At 50.0% G+C, this 24511-nt stretch overlaps 1 protein-coding gene across 7 annotated transcripts in view; it reads left to right on the top strand.

Moving 5' to 3' along the window:
* The window catches only part of AGAP1 (ArfGAP with GTPase domain, ankyrin repeat and PH domain 1), a 552897-nt gene that overhangs the window by 524224 nt on the left and 4162 nt on the right, over positions 1-24511 (top strand). The gene's annotated exons all lie outside the window — the stretch shown is intronic.

The following is a 24511-nucleotide window of genomic DNA, read 5'->3' as shown; positions in this document are numbered from 1 at the left end:
ATACTCTTTCCGTTATGGTTTATTACAGGATATTGAATATATTTCCCTGTGCTATACAGTAGCAACCTTGTTGCTTATCCATCCTATATATAATAGTTTGCATCCGCTAATCCCAAACTCGCTGTATGTCACATTTTTACAGCTCTAGTGTCCCCTCCATTTGACTGAGAGCGTCTCTGTGTGTCAAGATTGGGGTAAAATGTTGACCACTTGCCAGGCAGATGCCACACCTCCTAGTCCAAAGCCACCAAGTCATTAGCGAGAGTTTTTCCTGTAGAAATGCATGACTTCTGCTTTGAAACGACTTGCTGGTGAAAATATGTGGATGGTGGAAGATGTAATGTTTCCGTCTGCTTAAAGTTCTGCAGTTTTTTGCAGGGCAATTATCTGTATAAAATACTTTTTTTTTCTTTTAAGTAGAATCCTATCGCTAATGAAACCATATTTTGAACATGAAATTGTTACAAAGAAGAAAAAACTGTCATTATCCAGAAAAGCAGCAATAGCTCACACAGCTGATGGTCTAAATAGAGGATTCCTTCTCTAGGGGAGATGAAAGTGATCCCCTCTTATCAGTCTATGAAATTGTTTGAGAATTGCGTTTTAATCCCTGGAACGAGGAAGGGAGATGGAACCCTAACGTAGGTTCCAGGCATGGGAAGTCAAATCTGAAATGTAGAGACAGGGTATATAGGCTATCACGCCTAGTCACTAATCCAAAAGAAATATGAAAAAAGAAGAGTTGTTTTAATGTTGGAAAAAGGCAGCTTGAAAGGTAAGGCTTCCTTCCTGCAGTTTCCCCTGGTGCCCTTTTCCCCGATCACATTTGCTAGATGTCCATTTCTGTAAGTTTTCCCTCTAGAACAAACCTATCATTTTTCACCACAGGATATTTCCAGCCTCAATCACTGCCAAATTCAATTGGCTTCTGATCTCATCGCTGGAAGTTATAGATGCAGATATTATTTGCACTGCGGTTAATTATGGAGCAATCAAACTTTGGCTTTTCCACTGTAATTTCCTCTGCCAGCTAATTTAATTAATCACCCCCAGCTCAGCTCTTCCAGCTGCGACCAGCAGGGTCATTAATTAAGCACGCGGCTGCAGTAGCTCACAGACCAGGTCCTGCTTCGAGGCTGCTGCCCACGTGATCTCTCAGGGAGGGAGAGCTTTTCCCAAGCACCCAGGCGGATGAGGGCTGGGAGGAGCGTTGCTCCGTCCCCTCCAGAAAGGAAGATGATTCCCCCCCAGGCCCATCAGGGGCAAACAACTTTACCTGCAGTGGTGATTGGATTAGGAGACTTAACCAAGTTTAAAGAAGCAAGAATGGGTGGACCTAGAAATAATCATACTACGTGAAGTAAGTCAGACAGAGAAAGACAAATACCTATGACATCGCTTGGGGAATCTAAAATAAGTGATACAAATGAACTTATTTACAAAACAGAAACAGACTCACAGAGAACGAACTTATGGTAAAGTTCAGGTGCGGGGGAGGGATAGATTGGGAGTTTGGGATTGACATGTACACACGGCTGTATTTAAAATAGATAACGAACAGGGACCTACTGTAGAGCCCAGGGAACTCTGCTCAATATTCCGTAGTCATAACCTAAACGGGAAAGGAACTTGAAAAGGAATAGATACACGTATACGTATAACTGAATCACTCTGCTGTACACCTGAAACTAACCCAACATTGTTAATCAACTATACTCCAATATAAAATAAAAATTGTTCAAATAAGTAAATAAAGAAGCAAGGAGGTCTCACCTTCTAGACTGGCCAACTCGGTGAATTTACGGGAAGCGGTGACTGACAGGGAGCCTTCCGTCTTGGGTTTTCAGTCAGCCTGTGTGTTCCCCATAATGTGTGCGGAGCTCAGTTTTTGTCACGTGTAAGTGTTGTTTCCCGTGCAGGCCTGTCACGTTGATAATGTGACGTCGGAGGCTGACTTTTGTCCTAAGGGAAAGGTTAAAGGATTGTTTTCGTTTGGCCATAAGGAAGTGACTTTTTTGGTCTGCACCCATCAAAGGATGCATGAGTGCTTCAAGTGATTCTCCTTTGCAGAGAAGAAGACACACACGCTTTGCCTTGAAGAAACTATTTTCAGCAATTACCAGCTTAACCTTTGCTGAGCAGAGAATACCCATGACTAAGAAATCAACGGAATTCCGTATAATTGTGTGTATGTGTGTGTGCGTGGATACATAGAGATACAATCACCCCAATTTGGGAAGCTTTCATACGATTACTGTTAAACAGAGAAATAGAGTTTGTTTTCTTATAATTTTGTGGGGTTTTTTTAACTTAATGTATTACATAGGAAGATTTTTATAAGTACTTTAAAGAAACTGGATATTGTCTGATCTTGTACAAAAGGATAAACTGATGAACAGGTGTTTTCAAGAGCTGTGATAAATCGTCCTAGAACAAGGGAGGCCTCTTCTGAGGCCTGAGATCCTATCCAATGCCCTGCCCTCAATTAAATGAATCAAAGAGAGAAATGTGTGTGTGCGCGTGTGTATGTGTGCGTGCACACACACACATGCGCGCACACAAAGGTTCTAGTTGAGAGGGAGCAGGGCGGTCCAGCTCAGTAATTCGAGGGACAATAAGGACGCATTGTATGCCAGGTGGGAGAAACTGTGCAGGACTCACAAAGTCTGTAGGTGGGACCCGTCTGTCTGTTGAGCCGGGCAGGAAGCACCCCCGTCATAAAAGCCCGTGGCCTGTAAACACCAAACTTCCCTCCCGTCGGGGGTGTACGACTGGGAGGTCCCAGCAGGTAATGGCTGTAACTCGCTTTGGTTGTGTCTTCCTGAAGAGGAGGTGTCTGCCCAGCTGCCATAAACCTACACACATGCATTCAGTCTGGACGGCCAGCCCCGTGACCTGCTGGCATATTAAAATTTAAATGCACGGCCCGTTCGTTCATTTCACACTGTAAGGATCATTCCGGAATGAATTCTAAGTGGAGGGTTTTCTCCCTAACATTCCCGCTCTGTCATGAGACTATGGGAGATTCTTGAGCATTGCAAAACGGCCATGATGAAAAGGGCTCCTGCACATTTCTGTCCTAAAAAAAAAAAAAGTAACAGGCAAAAGAAAAAAAAAAATTATTTTTCAGTCATTTTCCTCTAGAGAAACCTCTGTTTGGATCTAAGTAATTAAAAACTCTGAATTTAAAAAAACAACTCTGAACTCTGAGACAAATCTATTCATCACTCCGATATCAATTGTAAGAATTTTGTTTACTCATTTCCATTGCAGCTGCTCTAGTGCTGACCTCACAGCCGAGCCTCAGTTTCCGCCCATCCCCTGTTTCCCCACACCTGGAACCACAGACCCTGTCCCAGGTGGTGGTACCAGCTCACGTAGATCCCAGAGCTCACTCGAGCTGCTTCCTTTTCCTCATTTGTCTCTGCCTCATTCCCTGACCATCCATAAAAAGAAACCCAGCTCTAAAGAGAGCCGGGGGTGGGGGGATGCTGCTGGAAGAGGGGTAGGCAGGCCTGGGCGTGGCCAGGCCCCTGCAGTGGCCCCCGAGGGCACCCTGTGGTTTTCCAGGCCTGGAGAGCGGTCTGCGGTCCTGCTCCATGGGCCACCCCAGGATGTGGCCCGGCCAGCTTCCTTTGTGAAAGCGTGCCAGCCTGGGAGGAGGGCTCCCGGCAGGGACAATGGCTGTCCGTCAGGGATAACAATCCCGAATCCTGGCCTTGGGTTCACTGGGCTCGGTGGGGCGGGGTGATGGCCAAAACCCTGATCACAGTTGTCATGTCTCTGCTCTTCTGGCAGCCTGGGAGCAGGAGAGGGTCCATCCCAGTCACTGCATCTTTAAAACCTGCCCTCATCTCCCCCCGCTTTTTTTCCTTCCCCCTGCTTAGAAACAGGCTCTGACAGTCCAAATGTTGGAAATAATTGGATTCTAAATTCTAATTCATCTGTAAAATATTCAGTGATTACATTAGCCTAATAGATATTATTTCTTACGTGGCTGCATAATTCTACCCTGATCGGATCTCAGTGGCACTCAACGTGCCCCCCGATTTACTATTGACGTGCAATTCTCAGAGGCAAGACATAACTGCTTCCTTCAGCCTATTTTCCCAGGTTAAAAGTGAAAGTGATTTATGCTTCAAGGATAGGGCCTCCCGGCTCAAGTGCAGTTGCTAGGTGTATATTATTCTTTAAGAAGAGCAGTAGAAGAAAAATATTATTGTATGTAATTTTGAATCCTCTCTTTCTCCTCATAACGGGGAGAGACACTGACCTTTGAAATCCTTTGGGCAGCACTTTTCTTGTAGGTCATGTAGGTTTTTTAAACAGTTGGAAATTCTATCCCAGTAAGACTGTGTCACTCCTAACATAGATCTTGTAAGCGTGAACATGGTCCAAAAATTGTAAATCTTCTTAAGGTACAATTTCAGCCCAGGCATCTTTATTCTTTATAGAATTCTTCGTCGGAAGGGAGGGAGGGAGGGAGGGCCGGGACCCCAGAGTTCTAGCTTAGGCGCATCGTCTGCCTTCCATTCTTTAGCCTCGTTTCTTTATTTCTTTGCCCGAGTTTAATTTCTTCAAGTATGTGCCTCCCCTCTCCCCTCCCCCACGCCCTGCCCTGCCCCCTCCCAAAATCTGCAAATAAAATTCACGGCTCCCGCCCTGGTTCAGTAGCTGGAAACAGCTGGTGGGTTTTGTGTAGCCACTGAACCAGTGGGGGGAAAAGTTTTGGCAAATACTCGGGAAACCCAGGACAGAGGAGGTAGGTAGACTCAGGAAACTGTCTTCGTGAGTAAATGAAGGAAACAAAGGCCGCCCAGCGGGAACAGAAGGGACACACACTCCCTCTGAATAGCTCCCTAAAAACAGAGCTGAAAAGGAAGAAGGCCGTTTGCTTCTGGGAATCCAATAAATTGTTTCAGGAAGTGAAAGTCTGTCCCGGCTAATGGAGCTGTGATTGACAGCGCTTCTCATTATGGAGCCCATCAGGGGACGGGGCGTTCGTTGCTGTTTAGGGGCGAAGTGGGAGTGTGAGGGAGCCCAGGTGGGAGTGTCAGTCTGCACCCTGACACCCCCTCCAAGGAAGACCACCCGGAGAGCGAAGGGCAGCCTTCGGGAGCTCCGCCCTTTCACCTGGTGACACATCCATCTCGGCGTTGCTCAGGAATCCACCCACGTCATCCCCAGAGCCTGCCCTGCCCCCCACGGTTCCTGCGGAAATGGGGGTCGGGGTGGGCAGTAGGGACAGGACCAGTTCGAGGCTCTGGACAGGGATCCTCCCAGGCGTGATGGCATGATCACCTGGCATCTGTAAAGGCTTTCTTCTGTGAACCTGTGGTGCAGTGGGGAGTCTGTTAAGGCAGTTACGGGGCATCTTCTGTTAGGTGACAACAGAGACATAGCCGTCCCCTTTGTCCAGCAAGGACCAAATCGGGGGGGGTGGGGAGGTGGGCTTCAGTGAACCCAGACTGATTAATCATTATCCAGGACTCCAGAATGGGCTGTGGCCGGAGGTGGGAGGCCAGCCGTCTTTGTGGGGAGGGGGTATTTGTGTGGTTGAGCTCCCCCTTCTAGAAGCTTGAAGGTGTGCAGAGACCTTGAGGGCTGGTCAGTCTTCACAGAAGGCACATGACTGTACCTGGCAAGTCAGGTAAAACGTCAGCACCAAGCCCCGGCCAGGGTTATCCACGTCCCCTGGCCTGAGGGACGGGTCAGAAAGGCCTGGTTGTCCAGTTTGTTGATGTGCTGATTGGGCAGGATTCCCCGCTGGAGCAAGAGAGACCCTCAGCCTCCGTAACTGTCATTTCCAGAAAGGTGGGGAGCTACTCCAGTGTCCTTTCATTTTGGACTTCACCCATGCTGGTCACCCTCTCCTGGGTCCCAGCCTTGCCAGGTCTCAGAGAGTTATCCCCTCCACAAGCAGTTGGGGGCGGGGGGTGGGGCGGGGTGTTGTCAGGGGAGAGAACACATTTCCTCTACCCTCTTAGGTTCAGTACCTGGGGGCCTGTGAATTAAATTGACAGCAGACAGAATGACAAGAGAAAAGGCATACAAATTTATTAATTTTTAATTTTACACGCATGGGGGCATCCAAGAAAGAAGTGAATCCCAAAAGGATGGTGAGATTTGAGAGCTTAGGTACTAACCGTCTTCATAACGGAAAGGGAAGAGGAGAAAGGCCGCTTATGGGAGAACAAACAACTTTTAGGAAAGATCACTGGGCCTTTAGGAGGTGACAAAGTTTATATGGGTGTGATGCCAACTTCTCATCGCTCCTGGGGTAAGAGTCCCTCCTCCCTGGTCGATGAAACTCCCAGGGAGGGGATTTACAGCCATTGAGCTCTTCCTTATGGAGGATCTGTTTGTAGGCAGATACAGGTAGCTCAGAGAAAGCCTTTTCCTGCATTTGTTGACTCTCAAATATCTTCAGTTCAAAATAATCCTTCTGCCTGAGTGGCATATCTTGATCTTCCTGACAGTGTGGATGTTAGATTTCTACCACTTCTGTAACAAACGACCACAAATTCAGTGGCTTCAAGTCATACAAATTCCTTATCTTACAGTTCTGGGGGTCAGAAGTCCAAAGTGGGTGGACACGTCTGCATTCCTTCTAGAGGCTCCACGGGAGCCCATCTGCTTGCCTTTTCCGGCTTCTGGAAGCTGCCCTCTTCCCCTGGCTCATGGCTCTGCGTCACTCTGACCTCTGCATCTGCCATCACATCCTCTCTGACTCCAGCCCCCCAGTGATACGGCCACAGTGGGGTCCCAGAGTCACCGGTTCCAGGTATTAGAACATGGACAGCTTTGGGGAGCTTTTATCTGTCTTCCTCATTATCCTTTTCTCTTTAGAGACTGTGGCCCCATCATCGACCCCCGACCCGAATCGTGGCCCTGCCTACATGTTTTTCTCCATCCAGATATCTTGATCTCCTTTGCAGGGAATTAGGTCTCTTTGGACAGTGCTGTGAAGGAGTCTCTGGCTCCAGCTCTGCTGGAAAACCAAAAGGCCCATTAAGCAAGGACACATGTGGAGTCTGGGCCTGGTGTCGCCACTGTCTGTGACACCATCCTGAAACACCAGCCGCTTCTGATACACATGTCAGTGGGCTGGCGTGTCCCAAGAGGCTGCCTTTATTCTTGGGCTAGTGGATGGTAGGCATATCGTGAGGTTGGTGCCTCTGTGAACTTAAGTATTTGTTTAAGTGATTCACAGGCTGCCCACCAATTGTAGACGCTCTGATATTTACTGATGCATTTTGTGTTCTTAAGCTGCAGGAAATAGGGTTCCTTTTTCATCTGGGTTTAGCTGCACTTTAAATTTAGTAAACTAAATCCAGGGCCGTCCACGTAGTTGAAAACGAAGAGCACAGATTCTCTCTCTTATGCAGTGTGTTGTGAATCCCATTACCACAGCCTATACTACAAAGGTAGTTCTTTTCCCACTGTGATGTATTTATTTATCCGTCTGCCTCTATTCACCTGTAGCCCAGAACCTGCCACAGTGCGGTACCTCACTCCTAGTGAGGGTTCGATTGACATTCCTTGAAAGAACGAACGCTTCATAGGGCGTTAGATGTTGGTGGTAATCAAATCAGATTCAAAGAACTCACTTCAGGTAAGGGGAAGAAGGAGTCTATATTTCAAAGTATAGAGGTGGAAGGGAGCTGACATTCATCACTTCAGGGAATGGAAAAAGAAGGGGTGGAGACCGTACTTGGGGTGCTGTGCAGAGCAGGAAATGTCCAGGAGGAGAGGGTACAAGCCAGACCAGTGATGTGGGCAGCAGCAGCTAAGTCCATTTTGTACATTTCTACACAGCTGGCTTTTTCTCAGAGAGCATGCACTTCTGTGAATTTTTTTTTCCTTCAAAGAAAACATACAAAATTAAAAGTCCAGTCAGCTGCTTTAATGCAACGAGCAAACTTCCATGCTGTTTCCCTGGGCAGGTCTACATGTTTCCTCACTGTTCCAAAAAGAGCGTATTTACCTCTGTGCCTCTTGGTCCCCCAGTTGCCAGGACTGCGTTCCAGGAGATGTACTGTCCAGTGACCACGAGGTGGAGATGAATGCCCACTAGGCCTTGGGTGTGCTAGCATATGACTAGGTGGTGCCTGACTAAATAACAGCATAGTGATACCAGTAAACCCTGAGGTTCCCCTGAGGGCCGGTGTCTGGCGGGAAACCCAGAGTCTGGAATGCATCTTGTCCCATGTAGATTTCATGCTCATGTCAGGTCCTTGTTTCCGGCTGGAGAACAAAGACGAGTTTGCATAGAAGAAAAGGGAGGTGGTTTAACCAGAAAGGCCGTCTGAAAATTAGGTTCCTGTACAGTCAGCGTTAATATGCTGCTTTTCAAACATATAAAGGGGGATTGAATTGCAGGAGTGTCGGTGATAAAGGGTGCATTTGTGGAATGGTAACCTGATTGGCGTCCCTGCCTTTTGAATGGCTGACGAGGTCTAATTGGCATATAACGCCCTATAAATTTGTTAGCGGGCCTCGCCTCTCATTGGTGGACCTTTTGCTGTTAACCACCAAGAAATTACCAATTTTCAGGAGTTAGTCACTCAAGTCGCACTATAACTGGATTTAAAAAAAAAAAAATCCACGCGGCTCATGTTATAAATCAGGCTGATGCCTCATACTTCAGGTCTCCAGCAGCAAATTAGTCACTTGGGTAGGGGAGTTTGGGGCAAGTGGGTTGCAAGGAAGAGCCCGTATTTACCGGGAAGCCCCACTACCCCCCACGTCTCCACTCAGCCGTTGCCTGGCCCAGGGCCCCAGCTGCTCGGGCCACCGCCGGGCTGGGTAGAAATTGCAGTTTTGTGGCCATTCTTGTCCAGCGCTTCGATGTTCTCAGGGATACTTTCAACCCCCGGGCATATCACGCAAAGAGGACACATCCACCCTCTTATTTCGGGAGCATAATAGAAATATGCAGGATCAGACATAATTATTTCAATTACTTCTCTCTGGTGTTTGAGACACACTCAAGAGTCACAAATTAGAAAATAATATTCACGTGTTTCTCCTAATGGGTAACAGATTAGAGGCATTTTATCTTTTAAAATAATTTCCAAATGTGCCCCGGAGAGACTGGGAAGGGGCGGGAGAGAGGTGTGGGAACGTAGACACGGCTTTTCCAGGCGAGCCAGAGGCCCCCGTTGGAGCCAAGAACTGGGGACGGCGGTGTGCAGGAGGCGCGTCTGCAGTGTGCTCTCGGGTGTTCAGACTTGTGTTATTTTCATCCCTTTTTTTCTACTGGAAACTAGCAGAGACGGGGCTGCCATTTTCTCACTGACCACCGTGTAAACTCAGTCCTCGCTTGTCGATGTACGTGTGAACCCCCTTTTTGATCCCCGCGTGCCACCTCTTCAGCCGTGCTTTCTACCCACACACCCCCCACACATTGGCGTGTCTGTACTCATTTTTCTGTCCCATCAAATTCCTGAAGCTAATCTGTGCCCCTCAGTCTGCCCAGGAGTGTCGGAGGGGATGAAGACAGAGGCTGCAGTGGCCCCGGGCCCCAGGGTACCGTGTTCTGATGCGGGGATATCACGTCCCTCTAAATCATAAGGGCCCTCACGGTGCCTTTTTTTTTTTTTTTTTTTTTTGCGGTACGCGGGCCTCTCACTGCTGCGGCCTCTCCTGTTGCAGAGCAACAGGCTCCGGACGCGCAGGCTTAGCGGCCATGGCTCACAGGCCCAGCCGCTCCGTGGCATGTGGGATCCTCCCGGACCGGGGCACGAACCCGCGTCCCCTGCATCGGCAGGCGGACTCTCAACCACTGTGCCACCAGGGAAGCCCCACAGTGCCTTTTTCATAAAGGAATTGCTTTTTATCAATTCTTGTTTTGAAAAATTGATTTCTTCTACTCTGGAAAACAGGTGGGCAGTTTCTTCTAGAACGAAACACACAAGTCCCACATGACCCGGCAGCAGCTGTACCCCATGGCATTCATCCCAGAGAAAGAAGGCTTATGTTCACACAAAGACCTTTTAACGAATGTTCACGCAGTTTTATTTGTAACAGCCCAGAATAGGAGACGTCCTTCAGTGGGTGATCCGGTTAAGCAAGCTGGGACACATCTGTGCCATGGAATAGTACTCAGCAGTGCAAAGGAGTGAGCAGTGATACACACAGCAGCTTGGGTGGGTCATCAGAGAATTACACTGAGTGAATGAAGCCCATCCCCAAAGACTACAGGCCACATGATTCCATTTACAAAACATTCTCGAAACGGCAAAATTATAGAAACAGAACAGACGAGTGGTTGCCAGGGGGTTAGAGATGCAGAGAATGGGCAGGAGGGAGGTGGGTGTGGTTATAAAAGGGCAACCAGAGGGACCCTTGTAAGGGAGATGCTCCTTATCTTGACTGTGGAGTAGATACGGAAACTTACCTTTAATGAGATTGCGTAGAACTAAATCCATACACACAAATTTGAACAACTGCAAGTAAAATGGGAAATCTGAACACGATGGCTGGATTGTATCAATAGCAAGATACCTTGACTGTTATATTGTGCTGTAGTTTTTCAAGATGCCACCATTGGGGGACACTAGGTAAGGGGTGCATGGGATCTCTCGGTATTTCTTCTAACTACATGTGATCTACAATTATCTCAAATTTTAAGTTATAAAAACAAAGCAAAATCAATGGTGGCTTCCGTAAAAAAGAATCAGGACTCCTTAAGGAAACGGCTTATTCCAGATCTGAGAAAGTAGGATGGACCTAGGACATCCTGCTGTACCAGAAAGCAAGAGACCGACAGGGAGTGAGGGAGACATGTCAGATAGAGTAGCAGGCAGCGCACAGGGCCTCCCACTGGCCAAACCGGAGCAATTTAAGGATCAAAAAGCATCATGTTGATAACAGTTTATATGACACACTTAGTTTTCTAAAGTCTAAGAATCTACAGTGATACTCCAGAAAGGGGCAGGGGGGGACCTCTTCTTTACAGAAGATGCCAACTAATAAACAGAAAGAATGAGAGAATCGGAAAAGCTCTGTCTTGTAACTGAGAATGTAATAATTGATCAGCGATCATAAGTGATGCCACAGCACTTGTGGGGGAAGGTCTTAGAGGAACAGGAGATTCACCGGCTCGAGGTATCCGCCCCCAGAGGGAAAGGTCTTAGAGGAACAGGAGATTCACCGGCTCGAGGCATCCGCTCCCAGATCACTTGTTAGTTTTAAGAGGAAGAAGTTTCCAGAGAGAGGACAGGGCCAGGGGCCCTGCTTTAACCGTGTGCTCAGACTTGGCCTTGGGACCACCCCCCAGTCTGTACCTCCTGATGTGACAGAGGAGAACGTGCCACCTGTGTAGTGTTCGCAACAGAAATATGTGACCTGAATCAAATCAGACAAAACAGGGTGGGGGACCTTCTACCGTAGAACTAGCTTTTGGAGTCCTTGAAACAGTCAATATCATGAAAGACCAAAAAGGGGAGAGAACTGTTTGTTAGATTAGAGGAGATGAAAGAAGTGGGGTGACCAGGTGCATCGCATCCTCATTGACTGACTTCTGAATTGGAAGGAAAATTCAACTCTAGAGGACATTTTGGGATCATTTGGGGGAAACCGAACATAGACCACATATTAGCGATAATAACGTTATATTATTTTTGAGGTCCTGGAGTATAATAGTATATGAGCCGTCAAAAGGCAGGCATGAAATGTCAGAGACTCACACAGTGGTATCTGTATGAGGGAACAAGAGAGCATTCAGGTTCTGGATTTTATCTTTAATTGTGGTAAAATACATAGAACATCAGATTTACCGTTTTAGTCAATGTTAAGTGTACAGTCCAGTGGCAGGAAGTGCGTTCACATTGTCATGCAGCCGTCACCACCATTCTCTCCAAAACTTTTTCATCTTCCCAAACTGAAACTCTGTCCCAATTAAACAGTAACTCCCATCCCCTCTCCCCGAGTCCTTGAAAGCCACCCTTCTACCTTCTGCCGCTATGAATTTGACTACTCTCGGGACCTCGTGTAAGAGGAATCATACAATATTTTTTGCGTGCAACTCACTTAGCATCATGTCCTCAAGGTCCACAAATGTTGCAGCCAATATCAGAATTCCCTTCATTTTTAAGGCTGACTAATATTCCACTGCATAGCTAGACTACATTTTGTTCATCTGTCGATGAACCTTTGAGTTGCACCTCTTGGCCGTTGTGAGGAATGCCGTGAACACAGGTGTACAAGTACCCCTTTCAGTTCTTCTGGCTATAAACCCAGAATTGGAATTGCTGGGCCCTGCAGTAATTCTGTTTAGTTTCTTGAGGCACCTCCATACTGTTGTCCCAGGGTCTGGATTTTTGACACATTAAAAATGGAGTGTTGGCTGTCTCGATGAGATGCTTTTTTTCTAAAAGCCTTTTTAAAGTCTCTCAAACATCCTCATGCACAAGGACAGATTGGAAAGCCCAGAGCATGGGCTTGAGAGCAGAGACTTGCCCTGGTCTCCTGGCTGCCCCAGCGAGCGGTCCCGCCTTGGACAAAACCATCCGCAGAAAGGGACTGGGCTGATGGAGCTTCCCAGTTACGTCAGGTTGTAAAATGTATTTAGGGGGTAGATGTGGTAGTAGCTGGTTCTTAACGTTGCCAAGTTAGGAAATTAAATAAATCGTTTACTATCACCATGATTTCGTGAAAGGACGTGTTAGCATCCAGCAAAGCAGAAAGAATGTAGCATCAGAAAAAGGCCTGCCTTAAAATTTTAAAAATCTAGCTTTATGGAAAGCTCACTACAGTGGATTGGCGACAGCTTTGCCACCAACTGATACTTGAAAGCGACTGGCCTGTCCTGGGCCAGCTAGAGAAGTTATGGGGCTCAGCAGAGAATGAAAGTGTGCAGCCCTTGTCCAGTCATTAGCAGGAATTTCAAGACAGCACCCTTAGGCCATGACACCAAGCACAGGCCCCTTGTGAGCTCAGGGTGCAGCTGCAGAGCTTGTGCCCGCCCAGATGAAGCTGGCGTCGGGCTGGTGAGCCCCCGAGGTCGTCTTCATGCCACTGTGCTAAGATTCCCGCTCCAGGAAAAAGCTGAGCAGATAGACTCGAGTGTCGCCATTAATGTTTTAATGTCTTAATATCAAAGACAATGCCATTGGGCAAGTTAAACTCTGTGTCGATTGTGGAAAATAAAACATCTGACCAGTTTCTGCCTTCCGATCCCATTAGATAGAAGTTTGGTGATTTTAAGGAAAAAATTTATCTTTAGCTTCTTTCATAGTAAATGCTTTCCTTACTCCAGAGAATTCACGAACACACTCCTGATGAAACATTCTTGGGCTCAGCCCCACCCCTTCACAACCAAATCTAGAAAAAAACACTGCCTAGTGGATGTGTCGATGTGGGTCTAATATTTTTAACATTTAAGATTAGTTGAGAATGAAAAACTAGCATTCTTCATTTGTTGGGTTTTCTCTAAGAGGGTCTCTAATAAATTTTCAGTTGTCATTACATTGGAATGGAATTCATCTTGGCCCGTGTGAGTGGCTGCTGGCAAGTCATCCCCACTGTAAGGAACGTGTCAGTCCAGCTGACCCCAATCATATTAGTGTCTTTCTGCATGTTTCTGTGGTTTCATATTTTGAGAAAAGATAACAGGCAAATTTGTTTTAAATGCCCTTATCCATTTGCAGACCCTCTGGAATGCTTTTCCTCTTTTAAAATCCATTTTGTTGTTGTTGTTATTGTTTTGTTTGTTTTGCCATTGAGGAACCATGTGATTCTTCCAATCCCCTCTGTGCACCCACCCCCAGAAAAAAATTAAAAGGAAATCTACATTAAGATGATTCTTTATTGTTTAAAATCAATCATCTTTTGTCTTAGAAATAATAATATTACCAAAGACTGTAGTTCTTAAAGCCACTTGGCAGTTTTTACTAGAAACCTACTCAAAACTCTCCATTGCTTTCCAAATGTGTCACCTCCATGACCTAGAGCCTCTCTCTCCCTCCCCCTCTCCCTCTCTCCCTCTCTCTCTCTCTCTGTGTTTAATGACCGCTTAGCCAGCAGCCACCGGGTCGTGCTTGGCCCTCTGCCCCACTCCATCCTGTCGCTCGATTTTTCTTTTAAGAAGAGCTGTGGAGTTCTTGCTCCCTGGTGTTTAAAGGGCGCTGGTGCACACCCAGCAAAGGCTTATATCCATTTTACAGTATTCCGAGTGGAGGAGAAGGGCCATTTCTCTTCCCTTATCTGTTTATGATGTGATATGTTCCAAAGCCGATCCCATCAGCCACTGTTATGGTGAACTTAATTCGCTGTGATGGGGGTCCTACCAACAGGGCTGCCGCGAGTGCCGCCGAGGTGCGTCCCGTTTCATGCCACATTACGCAGAATCTAGGACCGCCTCACCGGACTGCCTTGGCACAGATTTATTGGGATTTACGCTTTAAAACAGTTGTCCGCCTTTTTTCTGATGTTGAACTACAGAAGCATCCAGTGTGTGTGTGGCTCCCGCAGCTTAGCTAGGGTTACTGTGTAAAAACACACACTCAATTTGCAAACTGACTCACAAACTTAGTTTATCAGACCAGCTTTGCACATAACAATAAAGGCGTCTGTGCTAAAAGTCCAGCGAGATGAGCTGTGTCTGTGAGTGGAAATGGCAAGGAGGAAGCACAGAGACAAGAAGAGAGTCTGTGAGTGGAGGGAGGAGTGCCACGGCCATGTTTCCCCTTAACTTCCTATGTCTTGTTGTCTTATTTTACGATAGATGAGAAAATAGGGGGAAATAGTGAAAACTTAAAAATAAAAAATATTTTCAATAAAAATATTGAAAATAAAAAACATTGAAAATTTTAAAAATTGAAAAAAATGTTGAAAATATTTCAACTGCTTCTGGAACAATCTGATGTTCTGCCTTTTTCTACTGGCATAACCTGCTTCTGAAAATGATTCACTTAAGGGTTAGACTTTCTCGAAATTGCTCTCAGCGTCCCCACTCTGCTTCCTCCCCACTCCACCTGCCGCCTACGCCGGCCTCTGGGCTCCCTGTGCACTGCCCCCAGCTCTGTCCATTGCACCCAGAAGACAGCCCTCCACCCCTGTCCTGCCTTCCCTTGACCCATACCCACCTTTTCTAACCTGGTGGCCTCCTGAGCGGACAGTTGCAGGGTTGACACAGGTGGGCTCTGGGGGCAGCGATTCCAGGGACCAGCAAATGAATGCAGCAGGTTCTTTCATTCTGGAATGAATTTCTCACGAGTGGAGCCTGAGAACGCAGTGCAGGTGGCTCGCAGCAGGGCAGCGGGGGAGGGAGACTCTCTGGGCCGCTTGCCGGGGTCACGGTGCTGGTGGCAGCAGGACAGCATCCACTGGAGAGGCCCCTCGGCTGCATCTCTGCCTCGTCTGGGAGTGGCCCGAGGTTGAGCTGGTCCCAAACAAGGTGGTTGAAAGCTATGAGTGGGTGGCTGCCCTGGGTGCTGCGCGATGTACAGATTTATTTGTCCAAACAGAAGGCTCAGCGGAGGCATTCCGTCGCACAGACCCGGGAAGCGGGGGGATGTCTGGCCTGACTGTGCAGGGCTCACCCAATCCCAGGGGGGCACCTTCCGTCCATCATTGACCTCCCAAGCGGATGCTCGTGGGGGCCTTGAACTTGAGAACCAGCCTCTCCAGAGGGGAAACCAAGGTTGCGGAGAGGATGAGTGCAGCCACGCTCCCCGAAAGGCCCAGGTCTCTTTTTCCCTGCAAGCACCAGCACATTGCAGACAACCAACAGGTTGTGGAACTTGAGCCGGGTTTTGTGCATTCATTCATCTAATGCCTGCTCACTTCCAGGCCAGCGCGAGCCGGTGACCCAGCCTGACGTCTCCTTTATTCCGGCTTTGAGGTTCCGAAGCAAAATCCTCCTAGGTTGCCTCAAACCTTTAGAGGGATGATGTTGCATTTGCGTCACTGCTTGTGTCCTGGGATATATTCCCACTCAGCCCGGTCAGGTTCCAAACAGGCAGGTGCTGGGAGATGCCCAGTGCTCATGACAACAAAGCCACGAGGGCCCCAGGCCTCCACCTGGACCTCGGACTAAGGTGTGGGGGGAGACGAGTGCCCTTACCCGCACCTTCTGGGACGGCGCAGGGCTGAGCCTCTCGCACGGGGCCTGCACCTGAGCACAGACTCTCACTCCTGGGCTGCCGGGGCCGCAGTCTGCCCACCCGCCCCCAACCCCTGCCGCCTGGCACACTTAACTGTGACTCGCCGAAATAATAAGCCTAATGCAGTTGACTTTATTTAATTAATAATGATCCTGTTCTGTTCCTCCGAGCTCATAAAGCACCCTGCAGGTTGGCAAAAACACTCATAATATTGATCCGAAGTCAGGCAGGATATTTATTTTGTCTTTGCCCCGTGAGCATAAATCCTTGTCCATTGCCTTCTGCTCTCTGCATGTGGGATTTACAGTGGCCAGTTTCTTAAAAGCTTTTGGTAATTAAGGAATAAATAGCCATCAGTCTTTGTTGGCTGCCCTCCCCCATCCCGAGGCCGGCCCCCTTGGCAACGCGGCCGGGGGAGAAAGCATGCGTGCCGGGGCTCGCAGTGGGCCGGGGTCTTCCCCTGCAGAGAGAGGAAGCCCCTCTGTTTTCCTAACATATTGTTCCAGCCCCCTCTACCATGCCTCCCCTTCCAGTTCCTGTTTTGCTTGAGGCCGAAAGACACTTGGGAAATTCCTTGCTGCTAGCTAGCGCTTTCTTTCCTCTTCCTGGCCTCTTGGGTCACCATTTAAAGCCGTGCAGGTCTCCTCCAGTTTCTCCACCTCACCCCGAAGGACATTCCTCCACTCCGGTACACTTTGCTACAAAATCTCCTTTAAAATTACTGTTGAGAGACTTCCCTAGAGGTCCAGTGGTTAAGGCTCCACACGCTTCCAGTGCAGGGGGCGCGGGTTTGATCCCTGGTCAGGGAAGTAAGACCCCACATGCCGCGTGGGGCGCCCAAATAAATAAATAAAGTCACTATTGAAAAATCCTTTCCCACCCCGTGAGGGGGAAAGAAAAAAGATGTTTCTGGAAGAAGCAGTGTGATAAGCCCCCAAAAAGTTCTTGGCCTTCAAACATTTGGGAGGAGGGTCTCCCATCAAAATGAACACGTTCGGCTCGACACTGAGGGGGCTTCTGGGAAAGGCCATGCCTGCCCAGGGTCCGAGCCAGAGAAAGCCTCGTTTGTGGAGATGGGAAGGCTGACCGCTCCGCACGTCACCCCAAAACATCGTCCATCCTGCCTCCACAGTGGGCCCCTTGAGGACCCAGGGAACGTCTGGCCGCGGCTCCCGTGTCTGCTCCTGGGGACCACAAAACGGTGCTGGAAGTCAATCAGAAGCTTTGTGGTTATTTGCTAAAATGGTCTTTGCTGGGAAGCCAGCGCATTAACCTTGTTACCCCGGGCCCTCCCTGCCAGACGCCAAGCACAGCTGGTGGCGGCTGAGTGTGGCCGCATCCCTGTAGCCCTACGGTGGACAGAGGAGGGGCCACCGACCACATCAAGACGGCGTTTCTCTAAGGGGCGTGGCGCGGGTCTCATGCGGCTCCAACTCAGCCTCAGCTTTCCCAAAGGGTCTTTGAGACCCGCCCTGCCCTTAGCTCCTCACTGACAGCGTGCGTTTGCGGTGCTCCAGTGACGTCATGGCCACCAGCAGTGACAGGTGCCCGCCCCCCGGGACCCGGCTGCCTAGAGAAGCTGCTGTCCTGAGTGCTGGCCTCTGCATTGGCTTCCGTTCCACTCCGTCTCCCACACACACATTGGTGATTTCCTTTCTCTTCATTCTGCATTTATGGTTATTCCCAAATAATTTGGGTAAGAAAAAAATGGGAGAGAAAAACCCTCCCTAGTGCTGATCTAGACAGGTTGTCTGGATGAGCACGAGCCCTGCCAGGATGGAGAAGCTCTAGATCCAGTCATAGAGACGCTGTAGATCGTCTGCACTGCCCGAGACAGCAGCCGCCAGCCCTGGCGCCACTGAGCACTTGACCCGTGTGGCGCGTCTAGAGGAGCGGGACTTGCTGTTTCATCTGGGTTAATTTAAACACCTGTGCGTGGCTCATGCTGCCCCCGGGGTGGTACAGCTCTAGATTCTCCAAAGCGACTCACATTGACCCATCACCACGTGGTGAGGTGATTGAAGAGAACGGGCGGGCGGAGTGCTGGGGACTCGGCTGGAATCCCACAACGCAGGCGATGCCCTTCCAGATGGGATCAAGTTTCCTTATTTGGGAGGTGGCAGAGCCCGGAGGAAGAGCTCAGGCAGTGACCACCGGGGACAGCCGCTTGGGCCGTCTCAGGTCGGGGACCCAGCAAGACCGTCTTCACCTTCTAAACTGTGGGGGAATGATAGCAGGACCTACCCCACCAGGTGTTGTCAGAATGAAACCAGATAATTAGCCCAGCGGCTAACACATCAGAAGTACTTAATAAACATTAGCTCTGATGCTCTTGGGGATTTTCCTAGTGTGTGCAACAGAGTCCAGCTATTTTATCAGTGACCTGTCCATTGCTTGGTAAATAAAGGTCAAGGAAGGATGAGAAAGGCTTAAAGTTTACTATAAAACTGCAAACAAAGATTAACATATACACAGTACTATATATAAAACAGGTAACTCGGGCTTCCCTGGTGGCGCAGTGGTTGAGAGTCCGCCTGCTGATGCAGGGGACGCGGGTTCGTGCCCCGATCCGGGAGGATCCCACATGCCGCAGAGAGACTGGGCCCATGAGCCATGGCCGCTGAGCCTGTGCGTCCGGAGCCTGTGCTCCGCAACGGGAGAGGCCACAACAGTGAGAGGCCCGCGTACCGCAAAAAAAAAAAAAAAAAAGGAAAAGCCGTGTCTGTCAATTCCAGACCCCACCCTTTTCCCCATCTTCTGAAGCTTGCCACAAAAATGACCCATCTCTTTTCCTGAAGCCTTTCCTTTATGTCATGATTTCCCAAAATATGGCCACAATTCTGCCGTCACACATGCATGGTGTTCAGCATTCGACATGTAGGTCACTCGTAAGAACACGGCGGGTGTTCCAGGGTCAGGAATCGTCCACAAAGCCGGTCACTGTTGTCACCATCGTCACCGTCACCAGCAGCACCATCACAGGAAGCGCTCCTGCGGCTTGGAGACGGCCCCTCCTCAGTGGGGCCTCGCGGTATTTACTGGTGCTGGTAGTTGATTCCATTCGGCAGGCACTAAATCTGCGGGTTGCAGATGAGGTGCGCCCCCGGGATCACCTTTGGTGGAGCCTTGGCCGAGTCAACACCCCTCAAGGTCAAGTGCGGCAAAGCCTCATCTGTCAGGCTGCAGTCCTAGCAGACCAGCTGAGCCCGGCAAACCCCACAGGACCCTGGAGTCACGGCTTCCGAGACCTGGGCCCCAGGCTCACACACGAGGCAGTTTCCTGGGCCCAGAGGGCATGGAAGGCTACCTGGAAAGGGTTTCATCTTAGGCAAGAAGGAGAGAAAACAGTTACTCCTGTGCCTTCGACTGTATCTTGTCTTTCTCTTCGGGGGGATTGGGTTGGTGTCTCGTGATGAGTGGCCCGTTCTCTCATTTTCCCTGGTCCCGTGCAGCTGATTTATTTAAAGGTGTGTCACCGCAGGGCTCAAATGAGGAGCGGGGCCTCCTCCTCTCTGCTGATGGCCAGCCGTGCCAATAATTCATTTTTTAGCTCATTAGCTAACGGAGGCTGTGAGCAGTGAGCCTCCAGGGGACTGGAATGAGGTGAGGTGATGTACTGCCAGCTACACTGCTCTTGAACTGGCCTTCCTTGGGGAAAAAGAAAGGCTGGGCCGAGACAAGCCGGGAATCCCAGAAGCAAGATTGGGACGTCAGAGTCACCATTAGGGTATCTGTGCTTTGGCATCGTGGTTTCTTGGGGCGAATGGTTTTAGACAGAATATTCTCGCAGAAAAGGAATCATTGTCAGAGTATCTGTCTTTCCCATGGTGACTGTTGGCACAGAAGCCAAGTGGAAACAGTGGACCATGTGGCTGTCCAGTGTATTAGTCAGACCAGCTGCCATAACAAAATACCATAGACGGGGTAGAGGAGGCAGAGGGGTTAAATAATACAAGTTCATTTCCTCACAGCTCCGGAGGCTGGAAATCCAAGGTCAGGGTGTCGGCAGGGTTGGTTTCTGTTGAGGCCTCTTCCTGGCCTGCGGACCCACCTACCGGCTGTGTCCTCTCCTCTGTGCACGGGGAGAAAGACCCCCAGCTGTCTCTTCCCCTTCTTATACGGACCAGGACCGTGACCTCAGTCCACCTCGATTACTTCCTAAATGCTCTGTCTTCAAATACAGTCACGTTGGGTGGGGTAGGGCTTCAGTCCACGAATCGGGGGCGGGGGGGGACACAGTCAGTCCATAACATCCAGGAGGGCTTTAGATGCTCAAGGCCACGGGCAGAGGCCAACCAGACTTGGCCCCAGAGGTCCTGACAGCTATGGGGTCGTTCGAATTTGCTGAGCACTCCTCACCCCAGTGTCTCAGGTCCTTCTGCACCCTGGAGGGGGAGCCCCACAGGACACCCATGGGTTTGTCAAGGCCTCTGGCCAGGGTCCCCTCGCCCACCCAGCGGGAATGTCAGGCCCCACCCCCCTGCCCCCAACGCCGCCTCATCACCCGCGACGCCCCCACGGGGAGCGCTTGTGTGCACGACAGCAGTGCGAGTCTTGAGAGATGTTATTCTCTTCAAGCATCACGACAGCCACGGCCGCCATGTGTCAGGGAACCACTGTGTACGGCCAGCACTTCATCCGAACACGTGACTTCAAATTCCAAAACCACCTTGCCTGCTGTAGACGTCACTGTGCCCGTTTTACAGATGAGGAAACGAGGGCCCAGGAAGTGACTGAAGTTGCAAAGATCTCCACCACAAAGAAGAACAAAGCAAGCACATGAACGCCAGCCTCTCCAAGGCCGAAACCCGCAGCCTTTTAGCTCAGTGTGGACTCTCTTTTCCCTCCCTCTGGCCACTGCAGGGAGCATGCAGAATTAAGCTTTCCTCCCGGTTTGTCAGCGTGGACAGTGACCGCAGGACATAGGCTGTAACTAATATTAAGTGCTGATGCACGCATGGGGGTTGCCGAATTAGCTCCCACAAAACGGAAACGTTCCTGAATCCCCTGTTCCTTCCAGTTGGATTTCAGCTGTGGAGAAGCAGCACGCCTGACACAAGACTCAAGGCCCAGTGGTCTGCCTTCCTTTGCTCTCCGGCCTCCTGGTGTCTGAAAAAAAACAAACACTGAAACATCACCGTCCTGCAGGACCCAGAAGCCGGCATCGAATGCTTTTTTTTAAATAACACAAGAAGTTTTGGTGAAGAGCCGTGGTCCTGTCAGATAATAAAAAACCATGCATTGAACAGATCTGGGGAGGCCCTTGGTGGAGGTGAGGGGCCGTGTGGACGTGGGGCTGGGAAAGGTGGACCCCAGCGAGAAGGCTGCCTAGAGGCTTTCGCTGCTTTTGTCTCCTGGCAGCATCACTTGGGGACGGTTCCCAGTATCAAGCCTGTTTTCTGTATTTGAGTTGTTGGAGGTTCTGAAACCCTCACAAATAATCATCACCCCGCTCCAGGCTAAGGAAGCCCAAGCCCCAGGCCCTCCTCCCTGTTCCTCGTTTCACGTACATAATCTCAGAGTCTTCCTCTTACAGAAGGCTCCCCAAACGGTACGTGTTTTCAGCCCCACGAAACCTGGACCTGCCTTTATTACGTATTGCGAACGACACTGATTTTTAAAAGCAAAGAACAGCTTAAATGCACTCATCATTCAGACACGTGTCGAGTTCAGTGAATTCAGGTGAGCTTGGGGTGGGGCGTTCCCCAAGAGACCACATGGACCACGGCAGAGGAGCTAGAAGCTGGGGGGTCTGACCTCGTTCTTTGGCTGGGGTCTTCCAATATTAAAAAGAAAATGGAATAATTGCAGTTAGGACTGTAGCTACCGTGTTCCATCCTCTGGTTTGTCCCTGAATGACTTGGCAATGAGTATTAAAATCAACCGGAGCAGAGTAAAAGAGGTCTGATTTTAATGCCTACCAAGAAATGAGAATTAGCAGATTGGAACTTGAAAATCTGGCTGTATCTCGCCCACTGCTGTCCCTTTTCATTTAATTCGCGTTTTGCTCTTCGGCGATTTATGAAATGCATCAACATATGTTTAATACATTTGAAATAAGGTTTTTAAGTAACACGAACAGCAAGGCCCGGCCTGGGGTTTTTTCGCCTTTCACCTCTTCCGGTATTTCCAAGGTGTCGCCGGCGCTTTTGTGCTTGTATTTTGGCCCAAGTGAGGGAGGCTGTGCAGCCGGCCTCCGGGTGCTGGTGTGAGTTCTCAGCTGCAGCCACGTGCTCGTCCTAGAAATGGCCTAATGAAAAGGGTCGGGGGGTCGCTCGGGGGTCCCTCGTAGGGACCAGGAAGCGAAGCAAAACTAATCCAGATTTACTCCTGGAAGAAAATGTTTGCCTAAGTATTTAGAAACAGATTAGGGCTAACCCGACACTACATCACCAGGAGCAATGTCAACACGGGTAAAAGGTGTAAACAGGGCCTTTATTCTGTACTTGGAAAGGAAAAATGTCACGGGTAACGAGTTTTCTTTCTCCAGTCCAGCGGAGGCCCCAGGTGATGCCCCTGTGTGGTTTGTAGCTATGTACCCTCCTGACTCCCCCGGAGAAAATGCTGAGTTTTAGGACAGGGCAATTGTGGATCCGTGTATATGTACGTCTCTGTGGGTAATTACAGTCACTTCTTATCTCTAGGGCTTCTGTTGCTTCTTTCATCAGCCTCATCAAAGAGCATCCGTCCGGGGACTTCCCTGGCGGTCCAGTGGTTAAGACTTTGCCTTCCACGGCAGGGGGTGCAGGTTCAATCCCTGGTCACGGAGCTAGGATCCCACATGCCTCGCAGCCATAAAACAGAAGCAATATTGTAACAAATTCAATAAAGACTTAAAAAATTGTCCACATCAAAAAAAAAAAAAAAAGCATCTGTCCGGCCTAAGGTCCCCCACCCCACTCCCCCTACCCCCCCTCCCAACCCCGGCCCCATTCTGTTCCCAGACACTCTCATTTCAAGAGCTACTTGTGAAATCTCACTTCTGTCTTGTGCATTTCCCCCCCAGTTTTTTCCCCCCAGCAGTGCTGCAGTCTTGAGGATTACTGAGTTGTTTTCAGTGGTCTTCACCTGTATTAGAAGAGGCAACACCCAAATCCACCCTTAGCGGCCCAAGTGCACGAGTAGACGGCCCGGGGTCTTCTCCTTCCGGTCAATATAAACACACCTTGCTGTTGGTTTCTTCTCTCCTTCTTCAGCTCCTCTCTTCCCATCCTGCCCCCTCCTCCCTTCCCCAGCCCTCCTTCCAGATGTCTCAGGCAACATACTGTCCTCTTTGGGCCCCAGAGAGTGGGCCTGTTAGCACTCCCACCCCGCTGGGGTTATGCTCCTGGGGGAGGGGCACCAGCTGCCATGCCCGTCGTGCCTCACACCTTCCCTCCCCGTGTCCTCCTGCCCTCTGCACCCTGACTCAGCTCTGGCCTCAGGGGGCCCCCTGCCTGGCCTCCTAGGCTGGGCCTCAGCCCACTTGCCCTGGAAAACCCCCCCGGCTGCTCTTCGTCTTGAAGGAGTCGTTGACGCCCTCCCCGAGGCTCCCCCAGGTGTCCCGAGAGCTAAGAAAGCCGCGCAGGGTCACGAGCTTCGCTTGCATCTCTTTTCCCCGTTGGATTCGCTGCCTTTTCATGTGTCGTCTGTAGCAGCGTTTTCTTCCACAGGAGTGTCTATAAGACCCCCGAGCTCACACACAGCCCCTCCCCGGCCGATGAGGTTGAGAACTAAGCCCTCGAGGTCACGCCAGGTGGGAGAGCCCACCGGCCACCCTGCCCCCTGGACTCCAGCCAAGTGGTCTGTAATCCTGGCTCTGGCTGTGGCCGCTTAAAGTGGATGGGGCCTCCGAGCCTGTGGCATCCATCCTGCGTTGGGCGGGACCCGGGCAGCGGGGTGATTCTTCTGGGGCCACAAAAAGCAGAAGAAATCACATGAGAGGCCTTCCCTGGTGGCGCAGTGGTTGAGAGTCTGCCTGCCGATGCAGGGGACGCGGGTTCGTGCCCCGGTCCGGGAGGATCCCACATGCCGCGGAGCGGCTGGGCCCGTGAGCCATGGCCACTGAGCCTGCGCGTCCGGAGCCTGTGCTCCGCAACGGGAGAGGCCACATCAGTGAGAGGCCCGCGTACTGCAAAAAAAAAAAAAAAAAGAAATCACATGAGAGCTCAAGGCCGATCCCTGGTTCTCACACCTTAGGACGTCAGAATCCCCTGCAGGGCTGGTTAAAACACATCCCAGGGGTTCTGATTCTGGGGGCTGGGATGGGGCCTGAGAACCTGCATCTCTAACAGGTGCCCAGGTGGTGCTCCTGGTGGGGACCCACTTTGTACACTGTAGGGAAGCCTTTCCCCCGAGGGGGCCTTCCTGGTGCCGGGTGAAGACACTTGTCACCGCCCCCTGGACGCCTCCGGACCACA

The sequence above is a fragment of the Aethalodelphis obliquidens genome, unplaced genomic scaffold (genome assembly GCF_003676395.1).
Source record: "Aethalodelphis obliquidens isolate GAN/ISIS:26980383/991018 unplaced genomic scaffold, ASM367639v1 scaffold2, whole genome shotgun sequence".
In the NCBI taxonomy this organism is placed as follows: Eukaryota; Metazoa; Chordata; class Mammalia; order Artiodactyla; family Delphinidae; genus Aethalodelphis; species Aethalodelphis obliquidens.
The sequence above is the reverse complement of the archived record's forward strand: the minus strand, read 5'-3'. Positions and strand labels throughout refer to the sequence as shown.